The sequence below is a fragment of the Rutidosis leptorrhynchoides genome, chromosome 7 (assembly GCF_046630445.1).
Source record: "Rutidosis leptorrhynchoides isolate AG116_Rl617_1_P2 chromosome 7, CSIRO_AGI_Rlap_v1, whole genome shotgun sequence".
Taxonomy (NCBI): domain Eukaryota; kingdom Viridiplantae; phylum Streptophyta; class Magnoliopsida; order Asterales; family Asteraceae; genus Rutidosis; species Rutidosis leptorrhynchoides.
Genome location: NC_092339.1, coordinates 229638986 through 229660339, shown reverse-complemented (window position 1 = coordinate 229660339; position 21354 = coordinate 229638986).

The following is a 21354-nucleotide window of genomic DNA, read 5'->3' as shown; positions in this document are numbered from 1 at the left end:
GATTATATGATTTAGTTATTAAAAGTAAGTATGTGAAATAAAAATAAAAATATGATATTATGATAATTAATATTTAAAACATATGTGTATATATATATATATATATAAATAAAGTATATTAAATATATATTTTGTGATTTCGAATCTAGTTAGTAAATGACAGTAACACTCAATTGTCATTCGATTGATATTAAGCAAGTTAAAATTCAAACTTATATGATTATAAAATAAACGGCGATTCAAAAATGAGTTCTATAAACTTTAGGCTTAAAAAAATGTATTTAGGATCTAGTTATTAAATTTTAAAACTTTTTATATTTTACTTGGGATTAGGGGTGAATAATTAATGTAATTTTTATTTAATATTTAATGATCGTATTTTATACCATAATGACTACAATAAATAAATGGACTTAAATTAAAAATTTGGAATTTTTTAGGAACACTTTTATATATTAACTGTTTAGCAATGAACACGATATAATACCCAGTTGAAAGTGTCAGTAAGTATATGACAATTAAAATGGCTGCTAATCTGCTATAATTCATTTGACATGTTTTATAACTATTACGTTTGGATATTTTAATAGTCACTGTTTTTGATTATCAATCAACAACATATCTTTTATATATATACATGCACATGGGTAATATATAATATAACATCCGAATGCTGTTTCTGACTTCTAACCATCATCCATTCTTCTATGTATATATATATATATATATATATATATATATATATATATATATATACACACATACTTATTATGCAAAAGAGAAACTGTACTTCTTCTTCTTTATGACATCCATCACCACCCTAAACACCATCTCCTAACTCCCTCTCTATATACATATATATACTTATATATATAACTTATAGATATAGATATAGAAATCCACTCCACCACTAACCACCCTATAATCATCTTCCAACGCCACTTTGAACAACCGCGACATCATCTCTTACTCGTGTTTCTTCTTCGATCACCAACAATTATCTAACCATCACCATAACCGTCATCTTTAATCAACCTCCATGATCCGTCATTCACCATCGCCTACTATATATTTCTGTCTGAAGAACCAAACAATTACATGCACTTTTTGTTTCGGTTCGAAAATACCCAAACCTGTCACCCTACAATTGTTGCTTCTTCCTACTACTATATATTCCTGTTCAAGCTCAAGACTAAACCATAACACACCACCACTACCATTCGGTTAAACCATTGTAAACCACCAACAAACCATCGATAATTGTTGCTGCAACAAAAATTTTAAACCGAACTCTTCACCTCCTTCACGTTTCACCTTTTCCTCCTTTTCTATTTTCATTTTTATCTACTACAAACATAGAACCACCAATTTGATAAAGCCAATGGCCTACCAAGACTTATTATACATTCTACTTTATTTGTTTTTGATGGCCGACAAATTGTTGAAGTTGGTAATCACTTGGAATATTAAAGGTTAGTGGAGATGCTCTATACCTAGTTAATTAATTTAAAATAAACACTTAAATTGATGCCATAGTGTTTAAAAAAAAATGAAAACCGATCTGTACTACTAAGCTTTAATTAGGATGGCTGTTTTGATTCTATTTTTGGGCCGTTGTATTAGACTTCTTATTTGGGCCTCTGACAAAGACCCATTTGTAAACGAATCCACTAGTACCATTACTTTACTTCGTGTATCTGTTGCACTCAAATCACAAAGGATGTTAAAAGATGATAACAAGGATTGTTAAATGATAAAGATAATGATCGTGAATGATGATCACGATGATTGATGATGATTAAATGATGTTGATGATAGTGAAGTACACGATGATGATGATGATGATAACGAGTCATTTGCAACTGCTATTTTAGTGCTACTGCTGCTGTGTACCTGGTTAATGTTGTTATTATACTATCGAGATAATACCACACTCATTCTTGCTTTATTGCTACCCAGTTCCTGTTTCAAACAAAAACCCATAAACCAAAATCCACTGGCTAAATAAATCGAATGATACTGTTGCTTGATGCGTTAAATTGGGTTACAGTAGGGTCAAAACCCACACAATCATCCACTAGTTTCTTTATATAAAGGTAATATTATTATTATAAAATTATTATTATATTAATTATTATTATTATTAATATTATTGTTATGAGAATTAATATTAAAGTCATGTTAATATGATTATGTTGATGACAAAGAAGAAACAATGATGATGATGTATTATGACGATAATGAGATTCGATGATGATAGAAGTATAAAGAAGATACACAGATTCATATACATTAAATAAATAACTGAGCGAATTAAAACATATACAAATGAACAGTTCATTGGTTTAAGTGGGTGTCTGTTGAACGAGAGGTCGCGGGTTCGAGCCCGGACCGAGGCAGTTTATATTTTTAGAGCTTTTCTTTAAAGGTAGTATTACTAATTATTATTATTATTATTATTATTATTATTATTATTATTATTATTATTATTATTATTATTATAATTATTATAATTATTATTATTATTATTATTATTATTATTATTATTATTATTATTATTATTATTATTATTTACCATCATATTTATTTAAAGTATCATTATTATGAAAATTCTAATAATTATTAAAACTACCACTTTTATTAAAATTATCATTTTCATTATTATTATATAACAGATAAAGATTTTGTATATAAAATATATTTATATTACCTATAATTATATATTAAACAAATTAACATATTTTTATACAAAATTAACATATATATAGTATATAATTTAAGATATAATATAAAGACAAAATGTAGTACAAATTCTATATAAACTACAACCCTAAATATATAAATATTATATAATTAATAGATGTAATTATTTGATTACCATTATATGTGTTAATATATATAAATGATATAGGTTCGTGAATCCGAGGCCAACCCTACACGTGTTCAATGTCATCATATGTATATTTACTACAAAATACAGTATTGTGAGTTTCATTACTCCCTTTTTAAATGCTTTTGCAATATATATTTTTGGGACTGAGAATGCATGCGCTTTTATAAATGTTTTACGAAATAGACACAAGTAATCGAACCTACATTATATGGTTGAATGATTGAAGCCGAATATGCCTCTTTTGCTTGGTAGCCTAAGAATTAGTAAACCAGTCTACTAATTGACGCGAATCCTAAAGATAGATCTATTGGGCCTAACAAACCTCATCCGTTGTAGCGGATGCTTTAGTACTTTGAGTTTTTATATCATGTTCGATGGATGTCCCGGAATGATGGGGATATTCTTATATACATCTTGTTAATGTCGGTTACCAGGTGTTCAATCCAAATGAATGATTTTTGTCTCTATGCATGGGATTATATTTATGAGAAATGAAAATGAAAATCTTGTGGTCTATTAAAATGATGATAATGATTGATTATGATAAACTAATGAACTCACCAACCTTTTGGTTGACACTTGAAAGCATGTTTATTTTCAGGTATGAAAGAAATCTTCCACTGTGCATTTGCTCATATTAGAGATATTACTTGGAGTCATTCATGACATATTTCAAAAGACGTTGCATTCGAGTCGTCGAGTTCATCAAGATATTTACGAAGTCAATTATAGTTGGATATATTATGAAATGGTAAGCATGCCGTCAACTTTCGATGTAATGAAAGTTTGTCTTTTAAAAACGAATACAATGTTTGTAAAATGTATCATATAGAGGTCAAGTACCTCGCGATATAACCAAATGTAATGTATTCTTCCAGATGGATTAGGACGGGTCACGACAATAATCACTAGAAAAGGGAGAGTCTTTATACTCTGTAATTAGAGGCATATGCTAGCTTAGCTATCATCTTCCTTAAAGGGAACTAGGGAGTTGATTAATCTCATTGGAGATTAATACTTGTCCAAGTTGATCTAAGTTGAAGGAAACCCTTCAAAGGGATAGGGGGATTAGGTTTGTTGTCTAAGCAGAAGTACAAGGCTTGTAAATTGGATCTCTATCGGATTTGGAGAAAAGTGCTTAGTGAAGCAACAAATCCCAATTAGTGAATTGGGGAGTGGATTAAGGTGGATTAGTTAACATCCACCCGAACCACTATAAATCCTTGTGTTTATGTTCTCTACTTTACTTTCCACATCATTACAAACATAAACACATCACACATTAGTTTGAGTTGACTAACATGATCAATTATTGTTCATATCATATTGATCATCGAAAAAATTTCAAAAATCGTATTAGTTAACTATTCAACCCCCCTCTAGTTACTTACAATTGGTATCAGAGCGGTTGTTCGTACATTTGCTCCAGAAATATTATTGATTTAGTCCAAAATCATTTTGGGCATAAACTATGATGACCTGGAAATTTCCGACCAAATTTAAACTTAATCTTTATATGATTTCGACACGATAAGCAAAGTCTGTAATGTTGAATCTCAAAAATTTTGGAATTTTATTCATGTAATCAATTACCCTCGACTGCTCTCGACGATTCACGAACAATTAATTGTAAATAGATATGTGTGTATGTATATATAAATAATAATTCGAAATATAATTTGAAGTATTATATGTTGTTGTTATTAAAAATTAATAAAATAAAAATAGGAAATTGTAATAATTATTATTTAAAATATATCTCTATATATAAATAAAGTATATTAAAAATAAATATTAAATGATTGTAATACTCGTTTGATGTTTCGATAGATATTAAATAAGTTAAATTCAAACTTACCGAAGTACCCCTATATCTATGTGACGTTCAATTTATCATTCGAAGCTAGATTCATTTGATAAGTGAATGCATATTTTTACTTATGCATTACTTATATGATGTAACTGATAATGCTAAAAACGAACATATATTTCATAGCATTATTCCTCAAGAAAGACAAGCTTTTAGTTGCAACTGTTCTATTTACAAGTGATATTCGTTTAAATAATAAAAGGTGAAGACAAAAGACAGATTCGACGAATTGAAGACTCAAACGACCAAAAAGCTCAAAAGTACAAAATACAATCAATGAGGTTCCAATTATTGATAAGAAACGTCTCAAAATTACAAGAGTACAAGATTCAAAACGCAAAGTACAAGATATTAAATTGTACGCAAGGACGTTCGAAAATCCGGAACCGGGACCAGAGTCAACTCTCAACGCTCGACACAACGGACTAAAAATTACAAGTCAACTATGCATATGAATATAATATAATATATAATTAATTCTTAAAATTAATATATATATATATTATATTATATTTATAAAACGTCGGCACAAGGAAACAAGCAACATGTGAGCTCTCCCAGCTGGCCATGCGATCGCATGGCCAGGAAGAAGAAAGTCCATGCGATCGCATGGCATGAAAAGTCAGGCCACATCTCCTATAAATTCGCAGTTTAGTGCACCACAAAAACATATCTTTCTCTTCTCCATTCATACGTAATATTTATATTTATAATTTATATTTTAATTTTAATTTTAATTATAATTCTAATAATAAGGGTATGTTAGCGAATGTTGTAAGGGTGTAAGTCGAAATTCTGTCCGTGTAACGCTACACTATTTTTAATCATTGTAAGTTATGTTCAACCTTTTTAATTTAATGTCTCGTAGCTAAGTTATTATTATGCTTATTTAATCCGAAGTAATCATGATGTTGGGCTAATTACTAAAATTGGATAATTGGGCTTTGTACCATAATTGGGGTTTGGACAAAAGAACGACACTTGTGGAAATTAGACTATGGGCTATTAATGGGCTTTATATTTGTTTAACTAAATGATAGTTTGTTAATGTTAATATAAAGATTTACAATTGGGCGTCCCTATAAATAACCATTTACACTCGATCGGACACGATGGGTGGGGTATTTATATGTACAAATAATCGTTCATTTAACTGGACACGGGAATGGATTAATAGCCACTAGAATTATTAAAACAGGGGTGAAAGTATGTACAAGGACAATTAGCATAATTGATAACAAAGTATTAAAACCTTGGGTTACACTCAGTCGACATCCTGGTGTAATTATTAAACAAAGTAATAAAATCTTGTTACAGTTTAAGTCCCCAATTAGTTGGAATAATTAAACTTCGGGTATAAGGATAATTTGACGACGACACTCGCAATTTATATTTATGACTGATGGACTGTTATGGACAAAAACCAGACGGACATATTAAATAATCCAGGAGAAAGGACAATTAACCGATGGGTATAAAACTAAAATCAACACGTCAAACATCATGATTATGGAAGTTTAAATAAGCATAATTCTTTTATTTCATATTTAATTTCCTTTATTTTATATTTAATTGCACTTCTAATTATCGCATTTTTATTATTGTATTTAATTGCACTTTTAATTATCGCATTTTTATTATTGTATTTAATTGCACTTTTAATTATCGTACTTTTTAATTATCGCAAGTTTATTTTATCGCACTTTTATTATTCGCAATTTCATTATCGTTATTTACTTTACGCTTTAAATTAAGTCTTTTATTTATTTAATATTTTACATTTTGTTTTAACTGCAACTAAAGTTTTTAAAATCGACAAACCGGTCATTAAACGGTAAAACCCCCCTTTATAATAATAATATTACTTATATATACATTTGTATTTTTATAAAAGTAAACTAATATAGCGTTAAGCTTTGTTTAAAGATTTTCCCTGTGGAACGAACCGGACTTACTAAAAAATACACTACTGTACGATTAGGTACACTGCCTATAAGTGTTGTAGCAAGGTTTAAGTATATCCATTCTATAAATAAATAAATATCTTGTGTAAAATTGTATCGTATTTAATAGTATTTCCTTGTAAAATTTAATAGTATTTTATAACCCTTAGCTTTAACATCAAGTATTTTTTTGGCGCCGCTGCCGGGGACCCAATCTAGCTTAAAATCCGGAAGCGCAACGCGAATATATATATAGAAAAAAAAAATTTCTTTTTAGTTACTTTTATAAAAAAAAATACGCTTTTGTAAAAATACGTTTTAAATATTCAAAAATATTAAAATAAAAACAAAAATATAAATATTTTTAAGAGTTTGGTAAATATTTAAGTTTTATAAAGTTTCTTTAGTTTGTAAAAATATAAGTTTTATTTAATTTATTTTATAAATATATTTTATAAATATATTTTACAGCAAAAAAAAAGAAATATATAAACTCGAGCCCGGTACTGTAGCAGCCCATTCTGTGGCCCGAAACCCTAGCCCATGCGATCGTATGGCCGGGTAGCTTAGGACTCATGCGATCGCATGAGCCCGTCTGACACACCACAGTTGACTGCCGCCTGCATTAATTACGGGTAATTATTATTATTAATATATTTAAACCCTAATTAGGGTTATATATTATATAATTTAAGTTTATTTTTTATATTTAATTTGTATTTTTATGTTTAATTAGTTTATTTAAAGTTTAAAATTAATAGTTTTATTAAATAAATAATATAAAAATAATATTTTTATAAAAATTGTACTTTTTACAACTTTTTGTATATTTTTATATTTTGTCCCTTTTTAATCGTTTTAGCGTAATATTTGTATTTTTAGCTCATATTTAGTTTTAAACATAGTTTTTGCCATAGTTATTTTTACTTCTAGATTTTTAAGCTTTGCCGTAAAATCCCTTAAGTGCTTTTTCTTTAGACTAAGATTTAGGTGCTTTAAAATTTTGCGACGCCTTTTTAAGTTTTAGTACCTTTTTAAGATATTGCCATTTGGAATATAGTTTTTCCTATAAGCCTTAATATTTTTAGACGCCTTTTACCTATGTATCAATTATCATTCCAATTAGTAATCTCAATTTGCGATTATAATTTTAAGTTAGTTGTAGTGATAAGGTTGGGTTAGTCAAATGTTTTTAAGTTTTATAAGTTTCTATTATTTTTCCGTCGCCTTTTATTTTTCTTTCTTATTTTTCTTTTTCGATCTTTTTTCGACGCACTCTTTTTCTTTCTTATTTCTCGCTATTCTAATTTTTAGGACATAGATTTTTATTCTACTTTTTATCTAAATTTCTTAAAATTACGAAAATTTATTTTAAGTAGTTAAATTGATAGACATCAAAATTTTCTGGTTCGTAGTAATAGTTGAATTTGTACGTGGACCGGGTTATTGGAGCCAAACAGTCCTCAATTATATTGAGACCAAACGAATCCTGCCCCTCTGCTACATCTTTTGGCTATTCGAAACGTGTGCAAAATCAGAAAAGTCTATTGATTGGATAACTTATTATAATTTTTCTTTCCTTTTAAAAACTAATAGGATATTCAGTGAATGCACCGAGCAAGACGTTCATCACCTTTTGTACGTTCACCACCTGTAACTAGATCAAGACATCTAACTAATATTGTCGCCGTTGATAATCCATTTTTTGAACCCGACCTCACAATTGAGAATCCGGAGAATATTCAGGGACGATTCATAGATCCTGAACCATTAAATTTTCCTCCGGAACCACCAATCATTCAAACAGAGATTGTTGAGGAACGAACCATTAAATTAGAATCCTCTAGTGATTCCGATTCAACAAATTCAATTATGGAAGTAACAGAACCATTAAGTATGGAAGACCGAATGAGAGCTAAACACACTGGCCAAGGTCACGCAATTACTCATCCAGACATTAATGCGCCAGATTATGAAATCAAAGGACAAATTCTACACATGGTGACTAATCAATGCCAATTTAGTGGTGCACCAAAGGAAGATCCAAATGAACATCTTCGTACCTTTAATAGGATTTGCACTCTATTTAAAATAAGAGAAGTTGAGGATGAACAGATATATCTCATGTTATTTCCCTGGACTTTAAACGGAGAAGCCAAAGATTGGTTGGAATCGTTACCTGAAGGGGCGATTGATACATGGGACGTTTTAGTTGAAAAATTTCTTAAACAATTCTTTCCTGCATCTAAAGCCGTAAGACTTCAAGGAGAAATTGTTACGTTCACACAGAAGCCAAATGAAACTCTATATGAGGCGTGGACAAGATTTGGAAAGTTATTAAGAGGATGTCCGCAACATGGTTTAGACACCTGTCAAATAGTACAAATATTCTACCAAGGATGCGACATCACTACAAGGAAAGACATCGATATAGCAGCTGGTGGTTCTATTATGAAGAAAACCGAAACTGATGCTTACAAAATTATTGATAACACTGATTCCCACTCACATGAGTGGCACCAAGAAAAAGATATCGTTAGATCATCTAAAGCAGCTAGAGCCGATTCTAGCCATGACTTAGATTCCATTTCCGCAAAGAAAGATGCTGTCGAGAGACGAATGGAAAAGATGACTAAGGATATTCACTCAATACGAATTAGTTGTGAGCAGTGTGGAGGACCACATTTGACAAAAGATTGTCTCAGTATTGAATTAACAATGGAACAAAGAGAGAATATTTCATACATAAACCAAAGGCCTGGAAATAGTTATCAGAATAATTATCAACCACCAAGACCTATTTACAATCAAAATCAGAACTATAACTGAAATATTCCATACAACAACCAACAAGGTCCTAGCAATCAACAAGTATCCAACAATACTTACAATCAGCAAAGACCTAATTTTCAAAACAAACCACCACAACAAACCGATGATAAAAAGCCAAATTTAGAAGATATGATGACGAAGCTAGTTGAAACTCAAACGCAGTTTCTCACATCTCAAAAACAAACCAATGAACAAAATGCTCAAGCATTTAGAAATCAACAAGCTTCTATTCAAAATCTGGAACAAGAAGTAAGTAACCTAGCAAGATTAATAGGTGAAAGAAAACCGGGAAGTCTACCTAGTGATACAAATGCTAACCCCCGGAATGAAACAGCTAAAGCCATTACCACAAGAAGTGGTACAACACTTAAATCAGCTGAAATACCTGTAACTTCTGATGAAGCTATTCCTACTCCACAAGAACCACAACCTGATCAAGATAAGGAAAAAGAACCGGTAGTTGAGAAGGTTAATGAAGATAACAAAGTTAAGGATAAACCTTATGTTAAACCATACCAACCACCACTTCCTTACCCGAGTAAAATGAAGAAAGAGAAACTTGAAGCCGAGCAATCCAAATTCTTAGATATGTTTAAACAGATAAATGTAAATCTTCCTTTCATTGGTGTGATTTCAAGAATGCCTAGATATGCTAAATTCTTGAAGGATCTGATCACGAATAGAAAGAAAATGGAAGAACTCTCGGCTGTTACTATGAATGCTAATTGTTCAGCAGTACTGTTGAATAAGATACCAGAAAAACTATCTGATCCAGGAAGTTTCACAATTCCATGTTTTCTGGGTAGTCTTAGTTAAATAGAAGCATTAGCAGATTTAGGTGCTAGTATAAATTTAATGCCGTATTCACTATACGCTAAACTAGACCTTGGAGAATTGAAACCAACAAGAATAAGCATACAACTAGCCGATCGATCAATAAAATATCCTAGAGGGATAATGGAGAACATGCTAGTTAAAGTTGGTACTTTAGTATTTCCAGTAGATTTTGTTGTTTTGGACATGGAAGAAGATTCTCAAGTTCCTCTCATATTAGGAAGACCATTGTTAAACACGGCTAAAGCAATGATAGACGTGTTCGGTAAGAAACTGACCCTAAGTATAGAGGACGAGAGTGTTACCTTTTCAGTTGATAGAGCAATGCAACAACTGCAATCTGCAAATGATACATGTTATTATATTCAAACTATAGATGCACATGCAGAATTATTAGATGAATTTCCAGAATTACAAGGAACAGGAGAATGTTCTTTAGGAGAAGGAACAGAACAAATTGATGAAGCTGAAATGTTAGATACACTAATAGCTAATGGATATGAACCAACAACAGAAGAAATCCAAATGCTAAAAGAAGAAGACAGATATCGATACAAATCATCGATAGAAGAACCTCCGAAATTAGAGTTAAAGCCACTTCTAAACCATTTGGAATATGCTTATTTACATGGTGAATCTGAATTACCTGTAATAATATCGTCTTCTCTTACTGAAAATGAGAAATCACAGCTCATTTCTGTGTTGAAAGCTCATAAACCAGCCATTGCATGGAAGATTCATGATATTAAAGGAATAAGTCCTTCGTATTGCACACATAAAATCCTTATGGAAGAAGGTCATAAAACGTATGTGCAACGCCAACAAAGACTAAATCCTAATATGCAAGATGTAGTTAAGAAAGAGATTATTAAACTGCTAGATGCAGGTTTGATATATCCAATCTCTGATAGTCCATGGGTAAGCCCAGTTCAATGCGTGCCTAAGAAGGGTGGCATGACTGTCATTACAAATGAGAAAAATGAGCTTATTCCTACTAAGACTGTAACAGGATGGCGTGTGTGTATTGATTATAGAAAATTAAATGACGCCACTAGAAAAGATCACTTTCCCTTACCTTTTATTGATCAAATGTTGGAAAGATTAGCCGGAAATAGTTACTATTATTTTCTAGATGGATTTTCCGGATATTTTCAAATTCTAATAGCACCCAAAGATCAAGAGAAAACCACATTCATGTGCCCTTATGGTACTTTTGCTTACAAACGCATGCCATTTGGACTTTGCAACGCCCCTACAACCTTTCAAAGGTGTATGATAGCGATTTTTCACGACATGATAGAAGAATGCATGGAAGTTTTCATGGATGACTTTTCAGTCTTCGGTGATACATTTGAATCATGTCTAGTTAATCTGGAACGAATGCTTATTAGATGCGAACAATCAAATCTAGTACTTAATTGGGAGAAATGCCATTTCATGGTTAAAGAAGGCATCGTTCTTGGACATAAAATTTCAAAAGAAGGAATTGAAGTGGATAGAGCTAAAGTAGATGTAATTGCTAAACTTCCACATCCCACCAATGTTAGAGGAGTTAGGAGTTTTCTAGGGCATGCCGGTTTTTACCGACGTTTCATAACAGATTTTTCTAAAATTGCCACTCCTATGAATAAACTCCTAGAAAAGGATGCTCCATTCATCTTTTCAGATGAGTGTATCAAATCTTTTAATATTCTTAAAGAGAAACTCACTAATGTGCCGATCATGATAACACCAAATTGGAATCTACCATTTGAACTAATGTGCGATGCAAGTGATTTTGCAATGGGAGCCGTTTTAGGACAAAGGATTGAAAAACGATTTCAACCTATATATTATGCTAGTAAGACGTTACAAGGAGCACAAACGAACTATACAACTACTGAAAAAGAACTCCTTGCTATTGTCTTTGCGTTTGACAAATTTCGATTATATCTCGTTCTAGCAAAAACGGTGGTCTATACCGACCATTCTGCTCTTAGATACCTATTTTCGAAACAAGATGCTAAACCAAGATTAATCCGTTGGATCTTACTCTTACAAGAGTTTGATATTGAAATCCGAGATAAAAGAGGAGCAGAAAATCTCGCCGCTGATCATCTTTCTCGTCTTGAAAATCCTGAGTTAGAAGTTCTAAATGAATCGGCCATACAAGACAACTTTCCTGATGAATATATATTGAAGATAGATTATAATGAAATACCATGGTTTGCAGACTATGCAAACTACTTAGTATGTGGATTCCTTGAAAAAGGATTATCGTACCAAAAACGAAAGAAATTCTTCAGTGATATAAAACACTATTTCTGGGAAGATCCACATTTGTTTAAAAGTTGTCCAGATAGAATAATACGCCGATGTGTATTCGGAGATGAAGCCAGTAAAATATTAAACCATTGTCACACAGGACCAACAGGAGGGCATTATGGGCCTCAACTAACAGCAAGAAAAGTTTATGATGCTGGATTCTATTGGCCTACAATTTACAAAGACGCACACCTTCTTTGCAAATCCTGTGATGCTTGTCAAAGGGCAGGAAAAATAAGTCAACGTGATGAAATGCCACAAAATGTTATCCAAGTATGTGAAGTATTTGACATTTGGGGTATTGACTTTATGGGTCCATTTCCAAAATCTCATAATAATCTCTATATTCTCGTAGCCATTGATTATGTATCTAAATGGGCGGAAGCACAAGCTCTCCCAACTAACGATGCACGAGTTGTAGTCAACTTTTTAAAACGTCTTTTTGCAAGGTTTGGAACACCGAAAGCTTTAATAAGTGATCGGGGTACTCATTTTTGTAATAATCAACTTGATAAAGTTCTTAAAAGATATGGAGTAACTCATAAAATCTCCACCGCATATCATCCACAAACAAGTGGACAAGTTGAAAATACCAACCGAGCTTTAAAACGTATTCTAGAGAAAACCGTAGGATCAAATCCAAAGGAATGGTCCATTAAATTGGAGGATGCACTCTGGGCTTTTAGAACAGCCTACAAAACTCCAATTGGAACCACACCTTTTAGACTTGTTTATGGAAAAGCATGTCATCTTCCAGTAGAAATTGAACACAAAGCATTTTGGGCTTTGAAGACATGTAATCTTGATATACATGAAGCTGGACGTCTACGATTAAGTCAACTAAACGAATTAGAAGAATTAAGACATGAAGCATACGAAAATTCGTTAATCTATAAAGAAAGAACGAAGAAATGGCATGATAAAAGAATCAGAAGTTTAAAAGAATTTAAAGAAGGAGACAGAGTTCTTCTTTTCAATTCACGATTCAAGCTATTTCCTGAAAAATTGAAATCAAGATGGTCTGGACCATTCATAGTCAAAAGAGTTTTCCCATACGGAACGATAGAATTAATAAATTCAAATGGGATTGAATTTAAAGTTAATGGTCACAGAGTTAAACACTACATAGATAGTCCGATGGAATTCGACAATGAAGTTAATCACAATTTCGATACCACAGCTAACTAAGTGTGGGGAGAATCAAGTCTTTAAAGAATAATATGTATTTCTGTTAGAGTTAGATTGTCTGTTTTCGTGTAGTTCTCGAAAATGGAACCCGAATGGTCTTTCCCTAGCAGACCCTAAAGAACTAGTCTTCTCCCCCCATTCTGAATTTTTATTTTTTTAGGAAATGAAGACTGCCTGTGAACTAAACCATGGTCTAATGCTACACGCTTTGATCACTAAACGTAATAATGACACACTTCCGAGTGAAATAGTATCAGTAATTAGAGAAAGATTGGACGGAGTAAGAAAAGAATCCAGATGCGAAGATAATAAGTTACAATTTGGTAAAGGGAAATCAAAATCCGTAGCGAAAAGAAGAGCACGACACCTTGAAAGATGTCACAAATGCGGAAAATGGTCACATGGAGGTAAATGTTCAAATAATCAAACCTATTCAAATACCGAATTTGTTACTTTATGCAGAGACGGACCGTTCATATGTTTAGAAGAAAAAACACTGAATGCTCGAGGTTACGCCTATGTAGCTATGAAAAACCAATTAAACCGACTATCTTATGAATGGGATAGATCATATAACTAAGAATACTATCTCACATGTAAGTCTGTACAGTTTTTATTTTTTATTTATTTTTATTTTTAACCTTTTGATAATAAACGCTAATTTGTTCGCTATAAAGTATTAAATTGGTATTGAATAAAATTAGGTTTGGTGACCGAAATTATTGATATCATTCAAAAATTTATTACATCACTGTGAAATTTAACGTTTATTCTTAAGGTATAAATATCTTTAATCAATCAGCCCAAAATATTTCAAAAATTCGTCATGAGTTAAATTAGGTCTTGGAACCGAAATTACTTTACCGAAAAGAGGGGCACATATTTTTGATAATATTTGATTGATTAAAGTGGGATAAAAAGCCAAAAAGATTTTTAATTTTATTTTTACCATGTTTTTAAAATTAATATATAAATCTTAAATTAATATTGTAAACTTTGTAAAAACAATATATTTAAAATTGTAAATATTTGAAAAATATAATATAAGTTTGGTGTGATTTTATAATATGAATTTTTTAAAATTAAGTTTGGTGTGAATTTTTAATTTTTTAAAAAAATAAGAATTTTTAATTTTATGCATTTCAAATTTTAAGTTTGGTGTGAATTTTTAATATTAATTTTGAATTTTATGTATTTTTATTTTAAGTTTAGTGTGAATTTAAAAACAAAAATTTATTTTATCTTATTAAGTTAAAAAAATGATTTTTAAAATTCGTCGTAAGTTGAAAACTAGGTCATTGAACCGAAATTGCTTTACCCGAGGGAGGGACGAGAACTTTTATTATCATTATTTTTAATCTTATTGAATTAAAGTATGCCAAAAACATTAAAAAAACCCAAAAATCTTTACTTTTAAAAACCACGCTTTGATTTGACAAATTTTAAAATTTTGTCGAGGGACAGACTAGGACAACGATCCGAAACGCCCTCGCTCCTAAAGGAAAACAAAATTTTTAAAATTTAATTAATTATAAGTTTTATAAAGTATAAGGTTTTATATAAAAAAAATAATAATTACTGTAGCCGGCACCCCATGCGATCGCATGGGGTTTGCACTTGGAACCCATGCGATCGCATGGGGACCAAATGCAGGCCTGATACATACAGCAGCCTGGTCTGTCTTTCTTCACAAAAACACACACATACCCGAAAACACACTCAAATTCTCTCCAAAATTCACCGTAATTCGTCATTTTTCTTGCTCTAATCATGCCTAGATTCTCATTCTTTAGCAAATTGGTAAAAATTACACCCCTAAACTCTATAAATTCCTAGTTTTTGTGATAATTACCAATTTTTTACCTAATGCAATTTTGTTAATTTCTAGTGTAATTAGTGTTAAATTGTTAGTATTTTATGCATGTATAACCTAGATTGATGCTATTTAACATGATTTGAAGCCAAAAACTTCAAAATTTTTAGAAATCTAGGGTTTGTGTTCTTGAGCAATTTGGGGCTTTTTGATATAAACAGGTTATGGCCGATTTTTGTCATAAATTATTGCTAAATTGAGTAGTGTAACATGTTTAGATAGTTAAATGATCTAAACAATAATCCTAAACATGATTTTTGGAGATTAAAGTGGACTTTTTAAGTCTAAAATTCATGAACTTGATTAATTTGATATATTTGCCATTTGAGACTTGTTTAATTATTAGTAATGAATATTTTGACATGTTATTTGAGTTAAAAGCTTATGAACTTTGTATACATTTTCATATGTGCTTATTTGAAAAGTGTAGAATTGTGAAAAATTGTGAAAATGTGTATAAGTTTAATTTTGATTTAACATGTTATAGTGAGTGTTTTAAGTTGTTATTTTGCTAACACTAATGCATATTTGGATGTACAAATTTTTTGTTTAATGTGTTTTGCAGAAAGCCGATACTGGAGGTTCAGGAGCATCATCATCTAGACAACCAGCACCAGCACCAGAACCAGAACCAGAAATGCAACATTAACAAGAACCATAACAGGAACAACAGCAACAGCCTGATCAGCACATACCTTATTATGATCCAGTACAGTTTGTTGATGAATTCATAGTATTCCCAATGAGGCCGCTAGTAGAATTTCCAACGATTCCTGAGCACACTCTGCATCCTAATCTGAGATTTGATAGGAGATGGAGAGATTACGAGACATATCAAAGGAAAAAATTCAAATTGGTAACAAAAAATGTAGAGGTGCCAAGGGTAATCGATTGGGCCCCTTTGGAAACGGTCCATCTAGCTGACCGTGTTAGACAGCTTTTAGTTCAAAGGTATGGCAGTTCTTCTTTTACAGATTGGGAACGTCTTTTCACCATTCGTAGACCTGTATATAAGGATTGGTGTGTTGAGTTGATGAGTACTGTATCACTTGATACAAATATAGTTAGAATAGATGATAGAAGATTTCTTAGGTTTATCCTTGGCGGTAGGATGTACAGAATGTCCATGTTGGACATGGCCAGGGCCTTACAGATATATACTCCTGGTGAGTTGCTATTACCCGATTGTACAAATTTGATTCATTATGGTGAAAGGGTAGATAGTAACTTTGACGCTGATGCCATTTGGAGACGTATGTCACATTTTGATGTTTTTACACGAGCAGGAGGACACTCCTATACACATATTGACAGAGCCGAGCTTTGTATTATTCATAGATTTTTGGCTAACTCGATTACGCAGAGAGGTCATAATAAAGAAAAAATTACCTTACATGATTTATTCTACCTAAAGTGTATTCGGGATCCTAGAAGCTTTGTCAATATCCCTTACTGTGTTGCTTTTTATTTATCTAAAATGGTAGAGGGAATGCAGGATGGGAGTATAATAGGAGGAGGTATTTTTGTTACTCTCATTGGAGAGTATTTAGGTGTTGATAGGAACCAAGAGGGTCCATTACAGCTTTGTAGAGAACAGGTTGAGCCCTTAGGATTGAAAGTTTATGTGGGTGCTAAGGTATTGAAAAGTAGACGTAACCAGGCAGTACCCTATGAGGGATCTCATCCTCAGGTAGAGAGAGGCTCAGACGAGGAAATGGAGGAGGCGGAAGACATTAGGGATGTCTTTCGAGATGCTATTCTTGACGTACACGTTCGTATAGATGAGGAAGCAATGACGAACGCGGCCAGACATAGTATGTATGAGCAGTGGAACTCCGAGCGAGTATACGAGGATTATAGGCGACTCCAACACGATAGCTGGTTAGTTCATCAGCACCAAATCATGAGCCAGCTATCATATCAGGTACCAAATAACTATGTACCTACTCGACCTGCTCATTTTCCGCCACATAGCCCCGATATCCGACCACCCTTTAACCGGTATGACTATAACCAAGCCTATCAAAACACCTATAACCAACAATGGAACCCACCTGACGAGATGAACTGGAACCCATATCCAGACTGATTTAGTTCCATTTGGTTATTTTTATTATTTTTATGTTTTTATCTTTTGACTTTTTCATGTTTAAACTTATGTTATTGGATATATTTGTAATTTTTATCATTTTTATTATTATTGTGTACTAATATTTCATATTTAGAATTTGAAAGTGGGATATTAAGTCCCATTTCAAATTGCCATGCATGATTATATTTGTATGTATGTATATTGTCGATTGTACAAAAGTGGGTAAAACAGCGCATTTTCAAAGACTGGCATTAAGTTCAGCAAAAGCTACTAATTTTGACGACAAGATGACAAATAAATGTGATGTAACAACAGACGAAATGAACAAATGATATGCACCATTTATCATTCAGCAACCAAACACCAATATGTTTGGAAACTTTGGTAAAATTTAATCATTTTTACGCTAATCACCCTCAATAATTTAAATTGTTACTGATTTCTTGCAAATGAGGGCATTGCAAGATCTTAAGTGTGGGAAGGGGTTAAATTCTTTCGGATTTTTAAAAAATTTTATCTTAAACACTTGGTTACCATTAAAAATACTAGTAACGTAGTAGTTGTATTAGAATCTAGTGCTCTCTGATGATAAAGAACAGCCCTAGTCTTATATACTGACTACCCAATTCTAGTAAAATTTTTCAAAATTTTCAATTAAATGAACTCAAAATCATGTTTATACATATTTATGAACGATAAAACTAGGTGTTAACACCGAAATTATTGTTAGCTCAGAAAGGACATAAATTGAGAAACAAACCAAAATGTTAAAATTCATTTAAAATGGAATATAGGACAATAAAAAAAGAAAATAAAAGCCAAGTGTGGGAAAAATTACCAAGTTATCTTAAACATATGTCACATATTTCTGTAACAAATAACTGAAAATACTTTTGCTTTGGACTAAACTAAACTATTTTACCCGATGAAAGAAAAGAAGAGATGGATCTACACGATGAATCAATTCCATCATTAAAAGGAAGTAAAGCCTTCCGAAAAAGAAACGCGCTTCTTGATTTAGGTCAAGAAGTTGTCGTCCAGACCAGCTGTAGGTTGACGAAAAACCTAGAAAAGTCATCACTAAAATCAGCAGGAAATCCACGGACCTCAGCATTAAACATGGTTGCCAAGTGGTCAGACTTATCCTAACTATGAGAGGATCTGTCTCGTAAAATGGGGAGGGTGCCGTGCAAATTAGCTGGATAAGACTAATGAATCAGATCCCCAGAAAGGATAATCTCCTTAAAGATTAAAAATCAGCTTTTAAGCCTGATATTACTCAATCCTAGAGATTGACCTTAAAGATTGAGAATTCAAACTCATGGAATTCAATGATATCTAAACTCGAGCTTGAACGAGAAAATATTTTGATCAAATTATAAACCGATTTGTTTTCTGAAAACCCATTTTCAATGCATTCATTACCATTGAACGTAAAATCCTAGGAATTCACCTGGAATTCATTAGGTCATCTGAACCAAATCAGGTGTCAACCGTAAGAACGGTGGTTGCATAGCATGGTTAAAGACAAGACCTTGTGCCAGACCGACAAATTATAAGGGTGAGCTTTACTATTGCTCCTACAAAGGATAGTAATTGCGTCCGACACGTTATAGACCATAATTAAAAGCATGTCAGGGGACATTGCCTTAACAGTTGCTTGTTCAAACGCTTTCCTTTACAACCGGACGGTAGTTTACCGAAAGGTAATATACGGGACAAATAAACTGGACGTGTTGCTTTCCTAATACAAGGTTAGCAAGTGGGTGACACAAAACCGCAAGTTTTGAGCTAAAATTTCAAATCTGAAACCCACCAAGCCCACAAAAATATTTTGCAAACACCGGTGAAGGGTTATTCCGGAAAACTTATCTAGGGTAAAAACTAGATTTAATTTTCAAAAGATCAAATGTTTTCATAAAGATTCAATTTCCTTAATGGATCGAAATTTTATAGTCATGTGGGACTGTAAACCACATCATTACTACCATTGTATATACCGCCGTATTGAAATCACTGATGTACAAAATGTGAAGAATAAAGAAGTGATTCTTGTATTTCTAGACTATATTGCTTGAGGACAAGCAACGCTCAAGTGTGGGAATATTTGATAATGCTAAAAACGAACATATATTTCATAGCATTATTTCTCAAGAAAGACAAGCTTTTAGTTGCAACTGTTCTATTTACAAGTGATATTCGTTTAAATAATAAAAGGTGAAGACAAAAGAAAGATTCGACGAATTGAAGACGCAAACGTCCAAAAAGCTCAAAAGTACAAAATACAATCAATGAGGTTCCAATTATTGATAAGAAACGTCTCAAAATTACAAGAGTACAAGATTCAAAACGCAAAGTACAAGATATTAAATTGTACGCAAGGACGTTCGAAAATCCGGAACGTGGACCAGAGTCAACTCTCAACGCTCGACGCAACGGACTAAAAATTACAAGTCAACTATGCATATGAATATAATATAATATATAATTAATTCTTAAAATTAATATATATATTATATTATATTTATAAAACGTCGGCACAAGGAAACAAGCAACATGTGAGCTCTCCCAGCTGGCCATGCGATCGCATGGCCAGGAAGAAGAAAGTCCATGCGATCGCATGGCATGAAAAGTCAGGCCACATCTCCTATAAATTCGCAGTTTGGTGCACTACAAAAACATATCTTTCTCTTCTCCATTCATACGTAATATTTATATTTATAATTTATATTTTAATTTTAATTTTAATTATAATTCTAATAATAAGGGTATGTTAGCGAATGTTGTAAGGGTGTAAGTCGAAATTCTGTCCGTGTAACGCTACGCTATTTTTAATCATTGTAAGTTATGTTCAACCTTTTTAATTTAATGTCTCGTAGCTAAGTTATTATTATGCTTATTTATCCGAAGTAATCATGATGTTGGGCTAATTACTAAAATTGGGTAATTGGGCTTTGTACCATAATTGGGGTTTGGACAAAAGAATGACACTTGTGGAAATTAGACTATGGGCTATTAATGGGCTTTATAATTGTTTAACTAAATGATAGTTTGTTAATGTTAATATAAAGATTTACAATTGGGCATCCCTATAAATAACCATTTAAACTCGATCGGACACGATGGGCAGGGTATTTATATGTACAAATAATCGTTCATTTAACCGGACACGGGAATGGATTAATAGCCACTAGAATTATTAAAACAGGGGTGAAATTATGTACAAGGACAATTGGCATAATTGATAACAAAGTATTAAAACCTTGGGTTACACTCAGTCGACATCCTGGTGTAATTATTAAACAAAGTATTAAAATCTTGTTACAGTTTAAGTTCCCAATTAGTTGGAATAATTAAACTTCGGGTATAAGGATAATTTGATGAGGACACTCGCACTTTATATTTATGACTGATGGACTGCTATGGACAAAAACCAGACGGACATATTAAATAATCCAGGACAAAGGACAATTAACCCATGGGCATAAAACTAAAATCAACACGTCAAACATCATGATTACGGAA